Here is a 16,142-nt window from a genome sequence, read left to right on the forward strand (position 1 = left end):
GAGGCGGGACCTCCTGCCTTCGTCTTCCTTCAGCATTCTGGGATCAGGGCCTGGTATCTTTACCATTTTGAGTTCTAGTTACCTTTCCAGTTCCACTCTCTTATCTAAATTCACATTTTCCATTGTCATTAAATTCATGCTACCTTCTACCAGTGTCATGAAATCTTTTCTTACTTTTCTCTTTCCTAAATGCTTTGCTATTAGAAAGGTTCAGCTTCAGTTCCACCCTAGCCTGAACAACTCTGCAAAATGCTATTAAATGATTACTCCTGTGCCGTTTTCTAATTATTAGATAGCGGTCAAAAGCAGGAAAGCTGGCTGATTTATCCTTTCTCTCATCTGGCCAGTATTGTAGCACCCCAACTGCTGCCCTGGCTGTTATCAGATAACTCAGCCCAGATCTTCCTATCTCCATGGATTAGTGTTACGTCTTCTGCCACTTTTACCCATCTCGTTACTAGGGGGATCATAGAATCATAGAAAGATACAATCATAAAAAGTTTAAGGCACAGAAAGAGGCCACTTGGCCCATCATGTCTGTGCTGCCCAAAAAAACGATCTACCCATTCTAATCCCACCTTTTGGCATTTGGTCCGTAGCCCTGCAGATTGCAGCATTTGAGGTGGTTATCCAGACTCATTTTGAATGAGTTGAGAGTCTCTGCCTCAACTACCCTTTCAGGAAGTGAGTTCCAGACCCTCACCACCCTCTGTGTGAAAAAGTTTTTCCTCATCTTCCCTCTAATTTTTCTACCCATTACTTTAAATCTATGCCCCCCACCCCCCTAGTCACTGACCTCTCTGCTAAGGTAAATAGGCCCCTCACAATTTTGTACATTTCAATCAGATCTCCCCTCAGTCTTCTCTGTTCCAAGGAGAACAACCCCAGCCTATCCAATCTTTCCTCATAGCTGCATTTTTCCAGTCCTGGCAACATCCTCGTAAATCTCCTCTGTACCTTCTCTAGTGCAATTACATTCTTTCTGTAATCGGATGTTTTAACTTGTTTTTGCATGGTGGTAATGATAATTGGAAGCTCAAACTGAGTTAACCAGGAAAGCAAGCTGTTGTAAAATCAGAATTGGAATTTTAATCCAATCAGAGTCAAGCTGCCTGGTTTAAATTTGAAACAAAGCTTGGCAGTTAACTGTCAGTCACCATAAACTGAAGCATTCTCCATGGCAACACCTCTACCAATCAGAGTCCACTTGCCAACCAATCAGCACTCTCTTCTCATAAATGTCTCTGTTTTCAGCAATACTCAAGTTCTGTACTACCAAACTAATTTTAATCCGTGACATCAGAGAGTCTCCCACGAAAGTTGTAATTGTGTTTATTGAAGTCAAAGAAATGGTTAGCAAACTACGCCATGTCACCATGGTTACAGAGGATGGTTAAACTTGAAGAGATGAAAACTGTGTCAGAACAAAAGTGAACAGGAGGGAAAAGGAGGAAATTCTAGGATTGAGGCTGTGACTCCTCCCCTTTCCCCTAATAATTGATAAACAGGGAGTGGATCTCGTATCCCATATTCTGAAGGAGAAAACCCAGATAGTTGACCTCTTGCAGGTAAAATTCAAGTTCATCAGGGGTGTGAAATGAGGATGGGGTGGGAGATTAGCTACTCATTATACATCGCCCGATTTTTTTCTCCCAATTAGCCCTGTATAACAGGCAGCGGATCCATTATCTCTCACCTTAAACCCCTATCGAAGTTGAATTTGACCCACCTTGTTTCTGATAAAATATGGAGGAGCATCTTGATAAAATGTGTGGCGTTTTAATCCCAAATGTGGATCACAAGCAGAAAAATGTAATCATTATGCAGTCTGTTGTACTTGTCTGAAACAGGAATAAAAGAGATTAACAGGACGAGTCTGCGAGGAGAAACAGCAAAGGCATTAGCAAAGAATTATGAGCAACAGAGAACATACTATCAAAGAAAAGCAGCACTGACAAGAGAGACATCATGGGAATAAACTGCAGATGAGGTATCTGAAACAGATCCTGTAGGAAGGCACTGGAGACAGATGCAGTGACCAACAATGGTGATGAACATCAGATTACTTCTGATCAGTATTTAATCCCTGCCATTGCCAAGGAACATTGCTTTGTTCTTTCAGTGAAAGATGCAATGAAAAAAAAAGAAATTCTATTTTCTTTTTCAAGCCAATATTTCTTAAAAATTACTCCCTGGATAAAGGAATGCTTCTTTACAGAATTTCTATTTACAAGCTTTCTGTTCTCAGTTTTCTTCGAACAATCATACCTCTGCCTTGTATTAGCAACCCATGAAACATTTCAATTAAATATGCTTTTAGTATGAGTGCCATAAGACAATTTCATTGAATAATATAAACCCTGAAATTGTGTGGATCTCTTGCGACGTGGAGCCTCACAAGAGCCTGACCAAGTTGTTACAACTTAAATAGTCGAGAAGGGGGCTAACGAGAGGCAACCATGCACTGTTCTGGTTCCCATGTTATAAAAAGGATATAGCGACATTGGAGAAGATACAGAAAAGATTCAGAAGGATAATACTGTACCTGAGAGGTTGTAATGATCGGGAAGACTGAACAGGCTGGGGCTTTTCTCTCTGGAAAAGTGAAGACTGAGGGGTGACCGGTTAGAGGTCTTTAAGATAATGAAAGGGTTTGACAGGGTAAACGAAAAGATGTTTCTGCATGGAAGACCAAAACTAGAGGCCATAAATGTAAGATAGTCACTAATAAATCCAATCGTGAATTCAGAAGAATCTCCTTTACCCAAAGAGTGGTTTGAATGTTCAACTTGCCACCTTATGGAGTGGTTGAGGTGAATAGAATAGATGTATGTATAGGAAAACTAGTTAAGCATATGAAGGAGAAAGGAATAGAAGCCTATGCTGATAGGGTGAGATGAAGTAGGGAGGGAGGAGGCACGTGTGAAGCATAAATGCCAGCAGAGACCAGTTGGGCTGAATGGCCTGTTTCTGTGCTGCAGACTCAATGTAATTGGCCAGTGGAAGCATCTTTCTGTGGGAGAAGTTATGAAAATATTGTCGTATACCAGAATTCCTGTCACTGGGACGTGGCAATGCTCAACTTCTCCACATTAAAAAATGTGATTAATCGATTGCACCAACCTGGGGTTATTAAAGATAGTAATTTTTCCAAAGCTTTATCGAAAGTGGTGTTTCTTTGGAAAGAAGCACCAATATTTATTTATTTTAGCTCTCAACTCTAGTTATTTGGCTGAGTTGGGTGCCACTTTTGCATCTTAGTGTTATTTGCTTACATTTTCAATCAGCACTGCTGTTTGGTGCTACCAAGCAACTGCTAGAAAACAAAGTACTGAGGATTGGAATTCTTTTGAGGATGCCATTATGCCCAGTGATTGCTGTGAAGATGAGTTCATCAAGGGGACCGCAAATGAAGATACAATGATATCTGAGGTGTTATATCTGGTCTCTTTATTAACCCTTGACACACATTTACAGACCCTAACATTGCTACCTGGGTTTAGTTAACTTCTGTCCTGGCATTTGAAGCATGTACACTGACAGAATATTACGTATTCAAATCCTACACTTGTTTTCTGGATATATTTTTTTTTGTGCAAATATGTTTAATACATTTTGTGCTGTGAATTTTAGGTGTTCAAATGAGCCACTTCCTCTACAATGATTTTCTCCAAGCATTTTCTATGTCCCCTTGGAATACGTTAACAGGAATCAGACTCATAAAATACTGGAAGGCTTCAGCCTTGTCGTCTGGGGATATAAAAAGGAGGCCTTGCAATTGAAATTTTAGAAACAGGTTTTGACATAACAAGCTGGTCCTCTGGTCATTGGTTTCCTTCCAGCTATTTCTTCATTGCAATGTGACCAGACTATTTAATTAGTTGGATGTGACAAAACAAACACAGCATCACTTATTTTGAAAAATGTTGAGAATGCTTACATTGAATTAATAAACTATCAAAAGCTAATTCTAATCGGTTAACCCTGGTTTCTGAACAATTTTTTTTAGAATATAAGAGGGGGTGAAGTTGCCCTTGGGTGACAGCACGAAGCAGGCAATAGCAAATAAAAACTCATATTACATCCTGCCTCACTTATATTTTACATTGACTTCAATGGGAAAGAAAATCGTGCAGCATCTAAAAACAGGCTCCCGATTCGCTATCATCTATGGCGTTCAGTCACAAATCAGCCATGCTCTCATTGAATGGCGGAACATGCTCGAGGGGCTGAATGGCCTACTCCTTTTCCTAAGTTTCCATTTTGTGCTATTGCCAAGAATAATTTCACCAAAACCTCTTCACCTACCAGAACCAATTATAATTGGCGTGACTGTATTTCATAGTGTAAAACATAAACTCACCTTTCCATATAAAACAAATATTTGTGAGATCATTAGAGTCTTTGTTGAGGAAATGCCATAAGATTCTGAACCAGTGGCTGGATTTTAATGCCTCCCCCACACCCCCGGGAGCAGGCTAGGAGGTTGGGGGGTTGGGTGAAGTTGGGGGTGTGAGGCAGGGGGTACCATACTTGTCACATACCCACCTCTGCTGCTATTTTATCAGGGAGGTGGCAAATAGCCTGCCCACCCGTCGGCCAATTGAGGCGTTTAAGTGGCCAACTAATTACCACTTAAGGGATTCCTCCTGCACTTAGTAATACCTGGTGGCCTTCTTGTAGGCTCGGAGGGTCCTCCTGATCCTCCCCAGCAGCACGGTCACCCCTTCCAGACAAACCTCCCTGCCCTAGACTCTGACATCTGCCCTTCACCCTTGCAAGGCTTAGCCGATTGTCCCTGTGAGGCCCAAACCCCACTTACCTTTTTGGAGGCTGCATCCATCGTCCTATTCTTGCCAGGTGCAGTCCCAGCAGTGGCCACCAGGCGCAGTGGCGCTGATGGGACTGAAGAACCTCCAGCCCTCTGATTGGCCAGCAGCTCTTAGAGGCGGGACTTCCTGCCTCAGTGGGGCAAAGCTCTGACTGAAGCCAATTAATGGCCTGGGCCATGCAAAATAGCAGTGTGGCTCCCAGACCCAGTGGAGGTGGGCTCTCCCCCGACTTTCCAGCCAGTGGGTGGGGCCACCACCTCACCATTAAATTCCAGCCAGTGTCCCAAAACAAGCAAAAAAAAAACAGATGCTAAAAACTGTACTGATCACAAGAATACTATTTCTAACTAAATAAAGGCTGAGAACGAGGTGTGGCCAAGCTATAGGACAGTGGAGAGGGGATGCATAGACGCATGCTTTCTGTCTCAACGCACCCTTAAAGAGGCTGAGGTTTTCTTTGTAGGAACTGTGGATTCAATTCCTTGGGCAGGGTTTTGGTTTTGGGGTCGGGACCCCGATGTCAGGATCATTTCCAGGTCCCGACGCTGCACAAGCGTGGGTGTGACATGCCCAATGCGATTCTTGCTGCATTGGTCAATGAATGGCCACAGGGCACACTAGTTGTCCAATTAAGTATGGCAGGCGGACTCCCGATGTGAGAGGGCCCAAAGAAGGCCCTTCAGCAGCGAGAAAGCTGCAGCCTGCCATGCAGGTAAGGGAGATGGAGGGTGCCTCAAGATGGCGGCTTCATCTCAGCACCTTTGAAGTATTTGAAATTAAAAATGGCCACAGCTGCCACACCACCTTTATGGCCATTTTACCTGCATTGGTAGTGGAGAGGAGGAGTGGGTGTGGGGGGAGGGGTTGTTAAAGTTACTTAGGAATGCTGCCCCCCCCCCCCCCACAGTCTGCTGCCAGGAGGACACCTCCTTCCTCTGGCCGTGATTCAGCCACTGCAGGGGGCCTGCCTGCCAACTGAAGAATCCCAGTCAGCATAAGAGAGGGGCCTTAATAGGCTCCTCAATGGCCTCAGGTGGCCATTCACTACTTGTGGGCAGGTAGTTGTCTCACCCCCGACCCATTCTCCTTAAAAATGGCCTGGAGGCAGGACCCAGCCGACAATCCGGCACACCAGCCAGCGGGATGAAATTCCGAGCCCGTCCACCTCCATTCCCACCTCCTGCTGACTTCCAAAATTCTGCCCCTTGTTTCAGTAACAATATTATAAAAAGTTATACCATCAGATCACACCGCTAATGTATTAAATAAAAAAAATTGACAAAACAACTATCACTACAATGACAAATTCCAAACAAAAGAAACTTCACAGTGCTTTTAAAAAATGTCCATGAACTATACACAGACGAAGAGCTTTCAACATTACCATCAGTAACGAAGAACAGTCTCTCTTAATCCATTCCTTTCACAGAGGTCAAGGACACACTGACAGCAACAGCCATGTTGTAGGAATCAGTGAATTGTAGCATTCAAGCAAGTTTTGCAATGACAATCTGGGAGGCCTCAAACAGGTGTCATATAGTTTGTCACTTCTCGCCCTTAACAAAAGATACTGTTGTTTCGCAATAAAACATTTGTCAAGGAAGATGTACTCATATAAATGTGCTGTGACAAATCAGGACCAGCAAAGATCAACAGCGTATAGAATATTTTCCACATTATCTGAGAAGTAGCACTTGACAGATAAAGGAGTAGTCAAAAAACACTTGCACAAGATTTAATTCAGTGACTGGAGAGCAATAACGGGAGGTTCCTATCAACTTATATTGAAAGAGGTTGCAGCCATTGCAACAGTGCAATATGGCTTCACAGTTGGGTTGAATTTTGGCAGCAGGTGGAATCACACTGCACACCAATACAATATATATATTTTTTTATTTATGAATAATTGTGTGAGCTTTGGTAACTGTTAATAGCAACACAATCAGAGCAGTGAATACCTTGAAAAGTCATTCATCAAGCATACCAGGCACAGTTAGATCCTCAGATTACTTAAAAATGGGATGAAAATTAAACATCAAGAACTAAACAAAATTTATGTGCACTTTTTTTTTTGCAGAGCCCATGAAGGGAAAGATTTAACTGCAGTAGCAAGAAAATAGCTACATCTTTTCCTTTAACAAGTCACACTCCACAAATCAATGCATATTGGATGTCATAGATTTACCAGAGGTCATAGGATTATTATGGCACGGAAGGAGGCCATTTGGCCCATCAAGTCCATGTCGGCTCTCTGAAGAGCAATCTAGTCAGTCTCATTCCCCCGCTCGATTCCCATTGCCCTGCAAGTTTATTTCCGTCAAGTGCCCATCCAATTTCCTTTTGAAATCATTCATCATCTCTGATTCCACCACCCTCGTAGGCAGTGAGTTCCACTCACTACATAAAAAGATTCTTCCTCGCATCCCCCCTGCATCTCTTGCCCAAAACCTTAAATCTGTATCCTCTAGTCCTTGAACCATCAGCTAATGGGAACAGTTTTTCTTTGTCTACCTTATCTAAATCTGTCATAATCTTGTACACCTCTATCACATCTCCTCTCAATCTCTTTTGCTCCAAGGAGAACAACCCCAGCTTCTCCAAATTAACCTCATAGATAAAATCCCTCATCCTTGGAATCATTCTTGTAAATCTCCTCTCACTCTCTGAAGAACCCTCACATCCTTCTTAAAGTTTGGTGACCAGAATTGGATACAATACTCTCGATGTGACCTAGCCAGCACTTCATAAAGCTTCAGTATAATCTCTCTGCTTTTGTACTCAATACCTCTATTTATGAAGCCCAAGATCCTATATTGCTTTGCCAACTACTCTCTCAATATGTTCTGCCACCTTCAAAGATCAATTCACATGCATTCCATCCCCAGGTCCATCTGTCCACATACAGTCGTTAGAACTGTGCCATTAAGTCTATATTGCCTCTCGCTATCTCTTCTGCCAAAATGCATCACCTCACGCTTCTCTGTATTAAATTCCATCTGCCACTTGTCTGCACATTCTGTTAGCCTATCTATGTCCTGGTGCAGTCGATTTGTATCATTCTCACTGCCATACCTCTAAATTTGGTACCATCAGCAAATTTTGAAATTTTACCGTGTATTCCATATCCAAGTCATTTATATATATATAAAAAAGCAGTGGTCCTAGCACTGACCCTTGGGAAACATCACTGTCTACCATCCTCCAGTCTGAAAAACAATCATTTATCATGACCCACTGTTTTCTGTCCTTAAGCCGTTATTTTAATCCAAGCTGACACTGACCCTCCTATTCCACGAGCCTCAGTTTTGTTAACCGGCCTTTTATGTGGCACCTGTCAAACACTTTCTTGAAATCCATTGCTTTCCCTTTTGCAAAGGTTTATGCTGGTCAGGTCAGTATCTGTCATGAACTAAACTTCAGCCTAAAGATAACGAAATATTTTTAAAAACATACAGAAAATATAGATTGCATACTTGGCATGGTGACCTTGTGAACCCAGCATACAATACAAAAATAAATCTCGTGGACACTGGGGAAAATGCCTGAACAAAACCGCTATCATAAAGACGGCCCATCATTCCGCCTTGCTATATAAAGGATACTTGGTTCTTTTCCCAGAATGGAAATTTGTGACATAATAGTGAAAACAGAGCACAGTAGTTAAAACCCACACTAATAATGAACACAGGAACACATACAGATATCCTTTTATTCCTGAAGCAACATTTCAGAGCTGGTTATGGAGTGAAGTTTGTAGAATGAAGAGCCTACTAATAAAGCCTACTAATAAAGCCTGGCTACCTGATCTGAACCCGACTAAACCCGACTACATGTGTTGGGTTCGGGTCAGGTCGGGTATGTATTCTGCGTCCAGCACTCGGGTCAGGTTGGGTTGGGATGGGCTGGACTCTCCTGTTTCATTTCGTATTGTTTTCATTTTAATCTATGATTTTTTTCTGTTTCATTAATATGTTTGGTATTTTCGGGGCGGGTCGGGCATTTAAAAAAAATTAAAGGACTCGTGCCTGGGTCGGGTTTTAATTTTATACCCAAGCCAGGCTTTACCTACTAGGGCATAGAGTCATTACGGTACAGAAGAAGGCCATTCAGCTCATCGGGTTCATACTGGCTCTCTACAGAGCAATCCAATCAGTCCCATTCCTCTGCTCTATCCCTGTAGTTCTGCAAGTTTAGTTCCCTCAAGTGCCTATCCAATTTCCTTGTGAAATCATTGATTGTCTCTGTTTCCACCACCCTTATAGGCAGTGAGTTCCAGGGCATTACCAATAGCTGAGTAAAAAAGTTCTTCCTCACATCCCCCCTGTATCTCTTGACCAAAACCTGAGATCTGTTCTGTATCCCCAAGTTGGTATGTAATGTGAAGAATTTTCAGAAGCAAGACAACACCATTGATTCACTCTGCCCTTTTCCCCATCCCCATTTCAAGATCAAACGCCCATTTACTTCACTTCCAACTACAAGAAATAAATTCAGCAACGCTAATAGAGAAAGCTGCTTGAAAACAGCATGGGTCAGACAGGACATTGTAGCCTCAATTCTGCAACACATACCCTCTACCAACTGTGGTTGCCTGCTGGGAATGTAAAATCTACCTTCATATCCCTTAACTCCATCTTTCTCCTGAAATGCATTAATTCATGTTGAACCCATTTATTGTGTCTGCTTTGATAGCCTCCCTGATTACTTATTACCCCCGAATTCCTTGCGTGCTCCTACCTCCCTCATTTATAGGTTTGTGTCCCTCACCAGACATCTGAGCACAAAATCTCAGCTGATACTCCGGTGCCTACCGAGGGAGTGTTGCACTGTCAAAGGTGCTGTTTTTTGGATGAGATGTTAAACTGAAGCCCCATCTATCCTCTCAGGTGGCTGCAAAAGAACCCATGGCGCTATTTCGAAGAAAATCAGCAGGGTTATCCCCACTGTCCTGGCTAATATTTACACCAAAACCAACATCGGTAAAACAGATGATCTTTTCATTATCACATTGCTGTTTGTGGGAGCTTGCTGTGCGCAAATTGGCTGCCACTTTTCCTACATTATAACAGTGACTGCACTTCAAAAGTACTTCCTTGGCTGCAATTTGGGACATTCTTATTTCGTGAAAGGTGCTTTCTAAATGCAAGCCTTTTCTTTATAGAATAATACAGTACAGAAGGGGGCCATTTGGTCCATCATGCCTGTGCCAGCACGATCCAATTATTTCCATTCCGGTGCTCTTTCCCCACAGCCTTGCCAATGTTTCCTGTTGATTTCCATTTGTTATTCTTCTTTCTTCATTTTCTCTAACTATGATTCTGTCTGAATATTACCAGAGCTAAGGAGGATGAACCCTGTGTGCGATAAACATAACGCCTGCATTCAGGATCGATTTAACCAACAGGATTCTCAATGGGAAGATAGGTCCAAGCAGGAATGCATGATAAAGATGTGAGTGCTTGGCTAGGCTGCTCATCCTACAGCATCCCCTTGGCATTCATCGTCTCGAGGTTGGTGCATTTCGAAGGCTTTCTGAAAGTCAAGTTCCACTAGTGAAAGAACAACCTTGCAAATTACAAGTCAGACAGATTTGATATTAGACTGTTTTTTTAAATTTTTATTTAGAGATACAGCATTGAAACAGGCCCTTCGGCCCACCAAGTCTGTGCCGACCATTAACCACCCATTTATACTAATCCTACATTAACCCCATATTCTCTACCACATCCCCACCATTCTCCTACCACCTACCTACGCGAGGGGCAATTTACAACGGCCAATTTACCTATCAACCTGCAAGTCTTTTGGCTGTGGGAGGAAACCGGAGCACCCGGCGAAAACCCACGCAGACACAGGGAGAACTTGCAAACTCCACACAGGCAGTACCCAGAATTGAACCCGGGTCTCTGGAGCTGTGAGGCTGCGGTGTTAACCACTGCGCCACTGTGCCGCCCTGTTATTAGCTCTTGTGCCTGGAATTTTACGCCCCCCCCATGGGAGCAGGCTGGAAATGGGACGGCGGGAGGGGGGGGGGGGGGGGTGGTGGTGGGAGGAGACATAAAATTGTGTGGGAGGCAGGGGGTGCCATTCCTCTCACCTTCCCGCACCCCGCTGCTATTTTACAAGTAGCAGGAGAGGTGACAAACAGCTGCCTGCCCCAGGCCAATTGAGACCCTTAAATTGCCTATTAATTGCCCCTCAAGGGCTTTCTCCCACCGCAGTCAATTTGTCAGCTGTGGAGGCCGCCCAGTGGCCAGAATGTTATGTTGGGGTGGAGGCCCCGCCCACCAAGTTAAAAATCAGGGGCAGGCCTGCCTCTGCCAGGCCTGGGAGTCACGTAGATATTTTATGCGCCAGCAGGAAGTGTAAAATTCTGGTCAGTAATACCAGGCAGCCTCCTTGCGGGCCCTGGCGGGGGGTGGGTGGGGACCTCCTGATCGCACACCCCATGGAGGGAACCCCCCCAGCATTGCTTGCCGCCTCCGTTAGTGCACCATGCACCGCCTTCCTGATTGACCCCCACCCCCTTCGCCAGAGCCCAGCCGATTGTCCTCGGCAAGGCCTAAAACATCAGTTACCTTACTCGCCGCCGGTGTCCATGATCCTCCTGAAGCTGGGTGCAGTCCCAGCAGTGGCCACCGCTCCCAGTGGCGCTGCTGGGACTGGAGAGCTGCCGGCCCCCTGATTGGCTGGCAGCTCCTGGAGGCAGGACTTACTGCCTCAGAGGGGCTGAAGACCCACCGGAGGCCAATTAAGAGCCTGGGCCATGTAAAATCTCCGTGTGGCTCCCAGGCCAGGCAGAGGAGGGCTTGTCCCCGACTTTTAAGCCGATGGCGGAGCCTCCACCCAGACATAAAATTCCAGCCTGTGAGTCTCCTGTGCAAATGAATGTCTTAGGATAACAGATTCATTTTGCTTAGTGTCCTTACATAACAACAGTGACTGGACTTTATTGGCAGTGAGGCACTGTAGGAGGTCCTGAGATTGTGAAAGGGTGCTTTATAAATACAAGCTCTTTCTTTCCTGATCCAACACATTGAAATTATAATCTTCAGCCATAGGATTTTAGGAGAAAAGGTTTGAAGGAAGATGATTGTAAGAAATGCGCAACATTTCCCAAGACTGGTGAAATTTTACAGTTTTGGGAAGAATTTGGATGAGTCTGAAGTTTGATTTCATCCTCATGGCTGATTCACTATTGGAACCTGGAGTTTATTGAATCTGCTACCAGATTACGATGGAGCTAAGTCATATATACACAGGCTTAAGTTACATATTTATAACCATTTTAATTAATGGATATATTCAATTTATGTACAACCAGTTGACAAATGGACAGTCTCCTGGAATCTTTCTGTCAAAGGGAGGTGGTAAAACCACAATTTCTACCACACGGACACTTGAAGAGTTTAGTTTAAATCCAAAACACACAGGTATTTGAAGAATTCTTGAAAACTTGAAGATTCGGACAACCTTGCACGAGAACTCATTTCTTTCATACTGTATACTGAAAGTTCTATTGGTAGGCGCTTATCATGGTTCCCATATTTTTCAAAAATAATGGAAAATGCTTGTTTTTTTCTAGCGTTTGGACCTGATAAACATTGAGCAGAATCTATTTGGTTTTAGAACATAAAAACATAAGAAATAGGAACGTGAATAGGCCATTTTGGCCCTTTGAGTCTGCTCCACCATTCAGGAAGATCACGGCTGATCTGAACGTGGCCTCAATTCCACTTTCCTGCCTGCCCCCATAACCCTCAACTCCCCTATAGTTCAAGAATCCATCTATCTCAGCCTTGAATATATTCAATGGCTCAGCCTCTTTTGTTTTCTGGGTAGAGAATTCCAAAGATTCTCGACCCTCTGAGAGATGAAATTCCTCCTCACCTCTGTCTTAAACGGCTGCCCCCCTTATTCTGAAACTGTGCCTCTACTTCTCGATTCCCCTAAGAGGGGAAGCATCCCCTCAGCATCTACCCCGTCAAGCCCCCTCAGAATCTTATGCATTTCAAAAAGATCACCTCTCATTCTTCTAAGCTCCACTGATTATAGGCCCAACCTGCTCAACCTTTCCTCATAAGACAATTGGGGGCTCCGTGTCCATTTCAGTGCAGTGTAGATTTACCAGAATGATAACTGGACTCCAAGGTTTAAACCAGAAGACTGGAGGATAGCTAATGTTGTGCCTTTATTTAAGAAGGGAAGCAGGGATAAGCCAGGGAACTACAGGCCGGTGAACCTTACATTGGGATTAGTATAGATAGGCATTATGATCGGCTTGGACGCGATGGGCTGAAGGACCTGTTTCTATGCTGTATGACTCTATGAATCTATGGTGGGAAAGTTATTGGAAGGGATTCTGAGAGACAGGATTTATATTCATTTGGAAAGGCATGGTCTGATTAGGGATAGTCAGCATGGCTTTGTGCATGGGAAATCATGTCTCACGAATTTGATTGAGTTTTTTGAGGAGGTGACCAAGAGGATTAACGAGGGCAGGGTAGTGGACATTGTCTACATGGACTTTAGCAAGGCCTTTGACAAGGTCCCGCATGGTAGGCTGGCCTGGAAGGTTCAAACACATGGGATCCAGGGTGAGCTAGCCAATTGGATACAAAATTGGCTTGGTGATAGGAGACAGAGGGTGGTGGTGGAGGGTTGTTTTTCAGATTGGCAGCTGGTGACCAGTGGTGTGCCGCAGGGATCGGTGCTGGGCCCTCTGGTCATATATATTCATGACTTGGATGTGAATGTAGGATTAGTAAGTTTGCAGATGACACCAAAATTAGTGGTATAAGTCAACAGTGAAGAAGGTTGTCTAAGGTTACAACAGGATATAGATCAACTGGGAAAGTGGGCAAGGGATTGGCAAATGGACTTTAATGCAGACGAGTGTGAAGTGATGCATTTTGGGAAGTTAAACCAGGGCAGGACATATACAGTAAATGGCAGTGCCCTGGGGAGTGTTGTTGAGCAGAGAGACCTTGGGGTGCAAGTAGATAGTTCCCTGAAAGTGGCAACACAGGTAGACAGGTTGGTGAAAAAGGCATATGGCATGCTTGCCTTCATCGGCCGAGGCATTGAGTACAAGAGTTGGGACATTGTGTTACAGTTGTACATAACGTTGGTTAGGCCGCATTTGGAGTACTGTGTGCAGTTCTGGTCGCCGCACTCAAGGAAAGATGTGATTAAACTAGAGAGGATGCAGAAATGATTCACAAGGATGTTGCCTGGTTTGGAGGGCTCCAGTTATAAAAAGAGATTGGATAGGCTGGGTCTGTTTTCCCTGGAGCGAAGGAGGCTGAGAGGGGACATGATAGAGGTACATAAAATTGTCAGGCATAGATAGGGTAGATAGCCAGAGTCTGTTTCCCATGGTAGGGGTGACTAAAACTAAAGGACATAGATTTAAGGTGAGAGGGAGGAGGTTTAAAGGGATCAAAGGGGTACATTTTTCACACAAAGAACAGTGGGTATCTGGAATGAGCTGCCAGAGGAGGTGGTGGAGGTAGGAACAGTAGCAACATTTAAGAGGCATCTGGACAGGTACTTGAACGAGCAAGGCATAGAGAGATATGGAATTAATACAGACAGGTGGGATTAGTATAGCTAGGCATTATGGTCGGCATGGACGTGGTGGGCCGAAGGGCCTGTTTCTATGCTGTACGACTCTATAACCCTGTCATCCCAGGAATCAACTGAGTGAACCTTGCATGGCTTTCCATCTGTGACAGGCAATCTCTTCATTGAGGTAATGGTGCAGGTTCTGTAGTGGACACCTACAAGGCCTTCAAAAGTCATGTTTTCATTAGGCACAAGAGTAATTTCTCAACTCTGGAACACAATCCCCTTAATCCTAGATCACTCAGGCAGATAGAAAAAAAGATTGTGGGCACTCAGTCCCATTGTAAAAACTATAAGTTTCAGTGAACACCTTATAACTGTTCAGAACAGACATTCCTAGCTCTCACATGTGTGGTAGCAAAGCACTGTGCAGGTGGCATTGTGACAAGTCAGACAGATTTTCCAGTGCCTTGATATTAAACTGCTGTTAGATTGTGTGAGCCTCCTGTGCATATTAGATTTATGATCTTTCCTTCCTTTAAGAGCACTATTTTAATCTGCTTCTACAAGCAGCATTGGAAAGGTTGTGTTGTTCGGAATATAACAGATGGATTGGGTGTACCCTCTGGTCATTAACATTTCAGAAAAGCACATGCTACCTACATTTTAATCTTACAACAACTGGGAGCTACGTGGTATCCCAAGTCAACAAAGTCACCCTGCAATTAGGAAATCAGCTGAGTCACGTTTAAGGTTCACTTCTCAGAGAGAGAGAGAGATGGGGTAGATCTTAACTTTGTGTGATAGTGTAGAATGGGTATAGAAATTCTCTCCCCATTTTGGTTGCATTGTTGAATTCAATAGAAACAATTGTCACGGAAACCACACCTGCCAAAATGAAACATTAATTTTGTCATATGGAACATTATTTTGAACTGTTACTGGACTTGAAATAACTTGCTTAAAAAGGCCAAAACAGTGGCTGAAAACATGGCCGCACATTTGCATTCTAAAAGACAGTTGCATGAAGAAGACAATGGGAGTACTTCCTGATTCAATTAGCTAGATGGGTTTTGTCAATAGTGATGATCAAGAGACATTGAGAGTCATTGAGCCAGCATTTCACCCCCACCACAGAGTGCCTGGTAAGCTTGGTGGAATCCACAAATCTCGCAGGCGAGATGGCTCCACACAAGGAGCTAGTCACATGACTAACCAGCTGGGTTTTTTGAATTGTGCCTGACACAGAACCGTTTGGGGAAGAGACTGCAACTGAACTTCAACAAAAGAGCATCTCTCTCTCTCTCTCACGTAAAGTTCCAGGGACCCATGGAAGTAACTTAAGCCTCAAGACAGAAGACCAGCGAAACAAGTTTTAAAGTGTGCACTGGGCCCCAATGAGAACTGCAAGACTTAACTTCAAAGACATTACATCTAACATGAGTGACTGAACTCCAGCTATTACGTCAAACTTTTCCCCATTCTTTCTCCTCCTCTGTCTCTATTTGTGTATGGGTTTATCGTGTATGCATGCTAGCGTGGTTGCATTGTGTATTTTTAGTAGTTTTCACTGAGTTAGAGTGTTAAGGTTAATAAACTTACACCTTTCTTATTGAAATCTGAGAAAACCTGTCTGGTTGATTTCTTTGCAATCGCAATTAGAGAGCAGTGAGCAAGGACCCACTGAGGGGAAGCTAAAAACACGGTGTTGTAAAAGTTAAACCCTGTTACAGCCAAACAAAG

This window comes from Heterodontus francisci, chromosome 2 (assembly GCF_036365525.1).
Source record: "Heterodontus francisci isolate sHetFra1 chromosome 2, sHetFra1.hap1, whole genome shotgun sequence".
Classification (NCBI taxonomy): Eukaryota; Metazoa; Chordata; class Chondrichthyes; order Heterodontiformes; family Heterodontidae; genus Heterodontus; species Heterodontus francisci.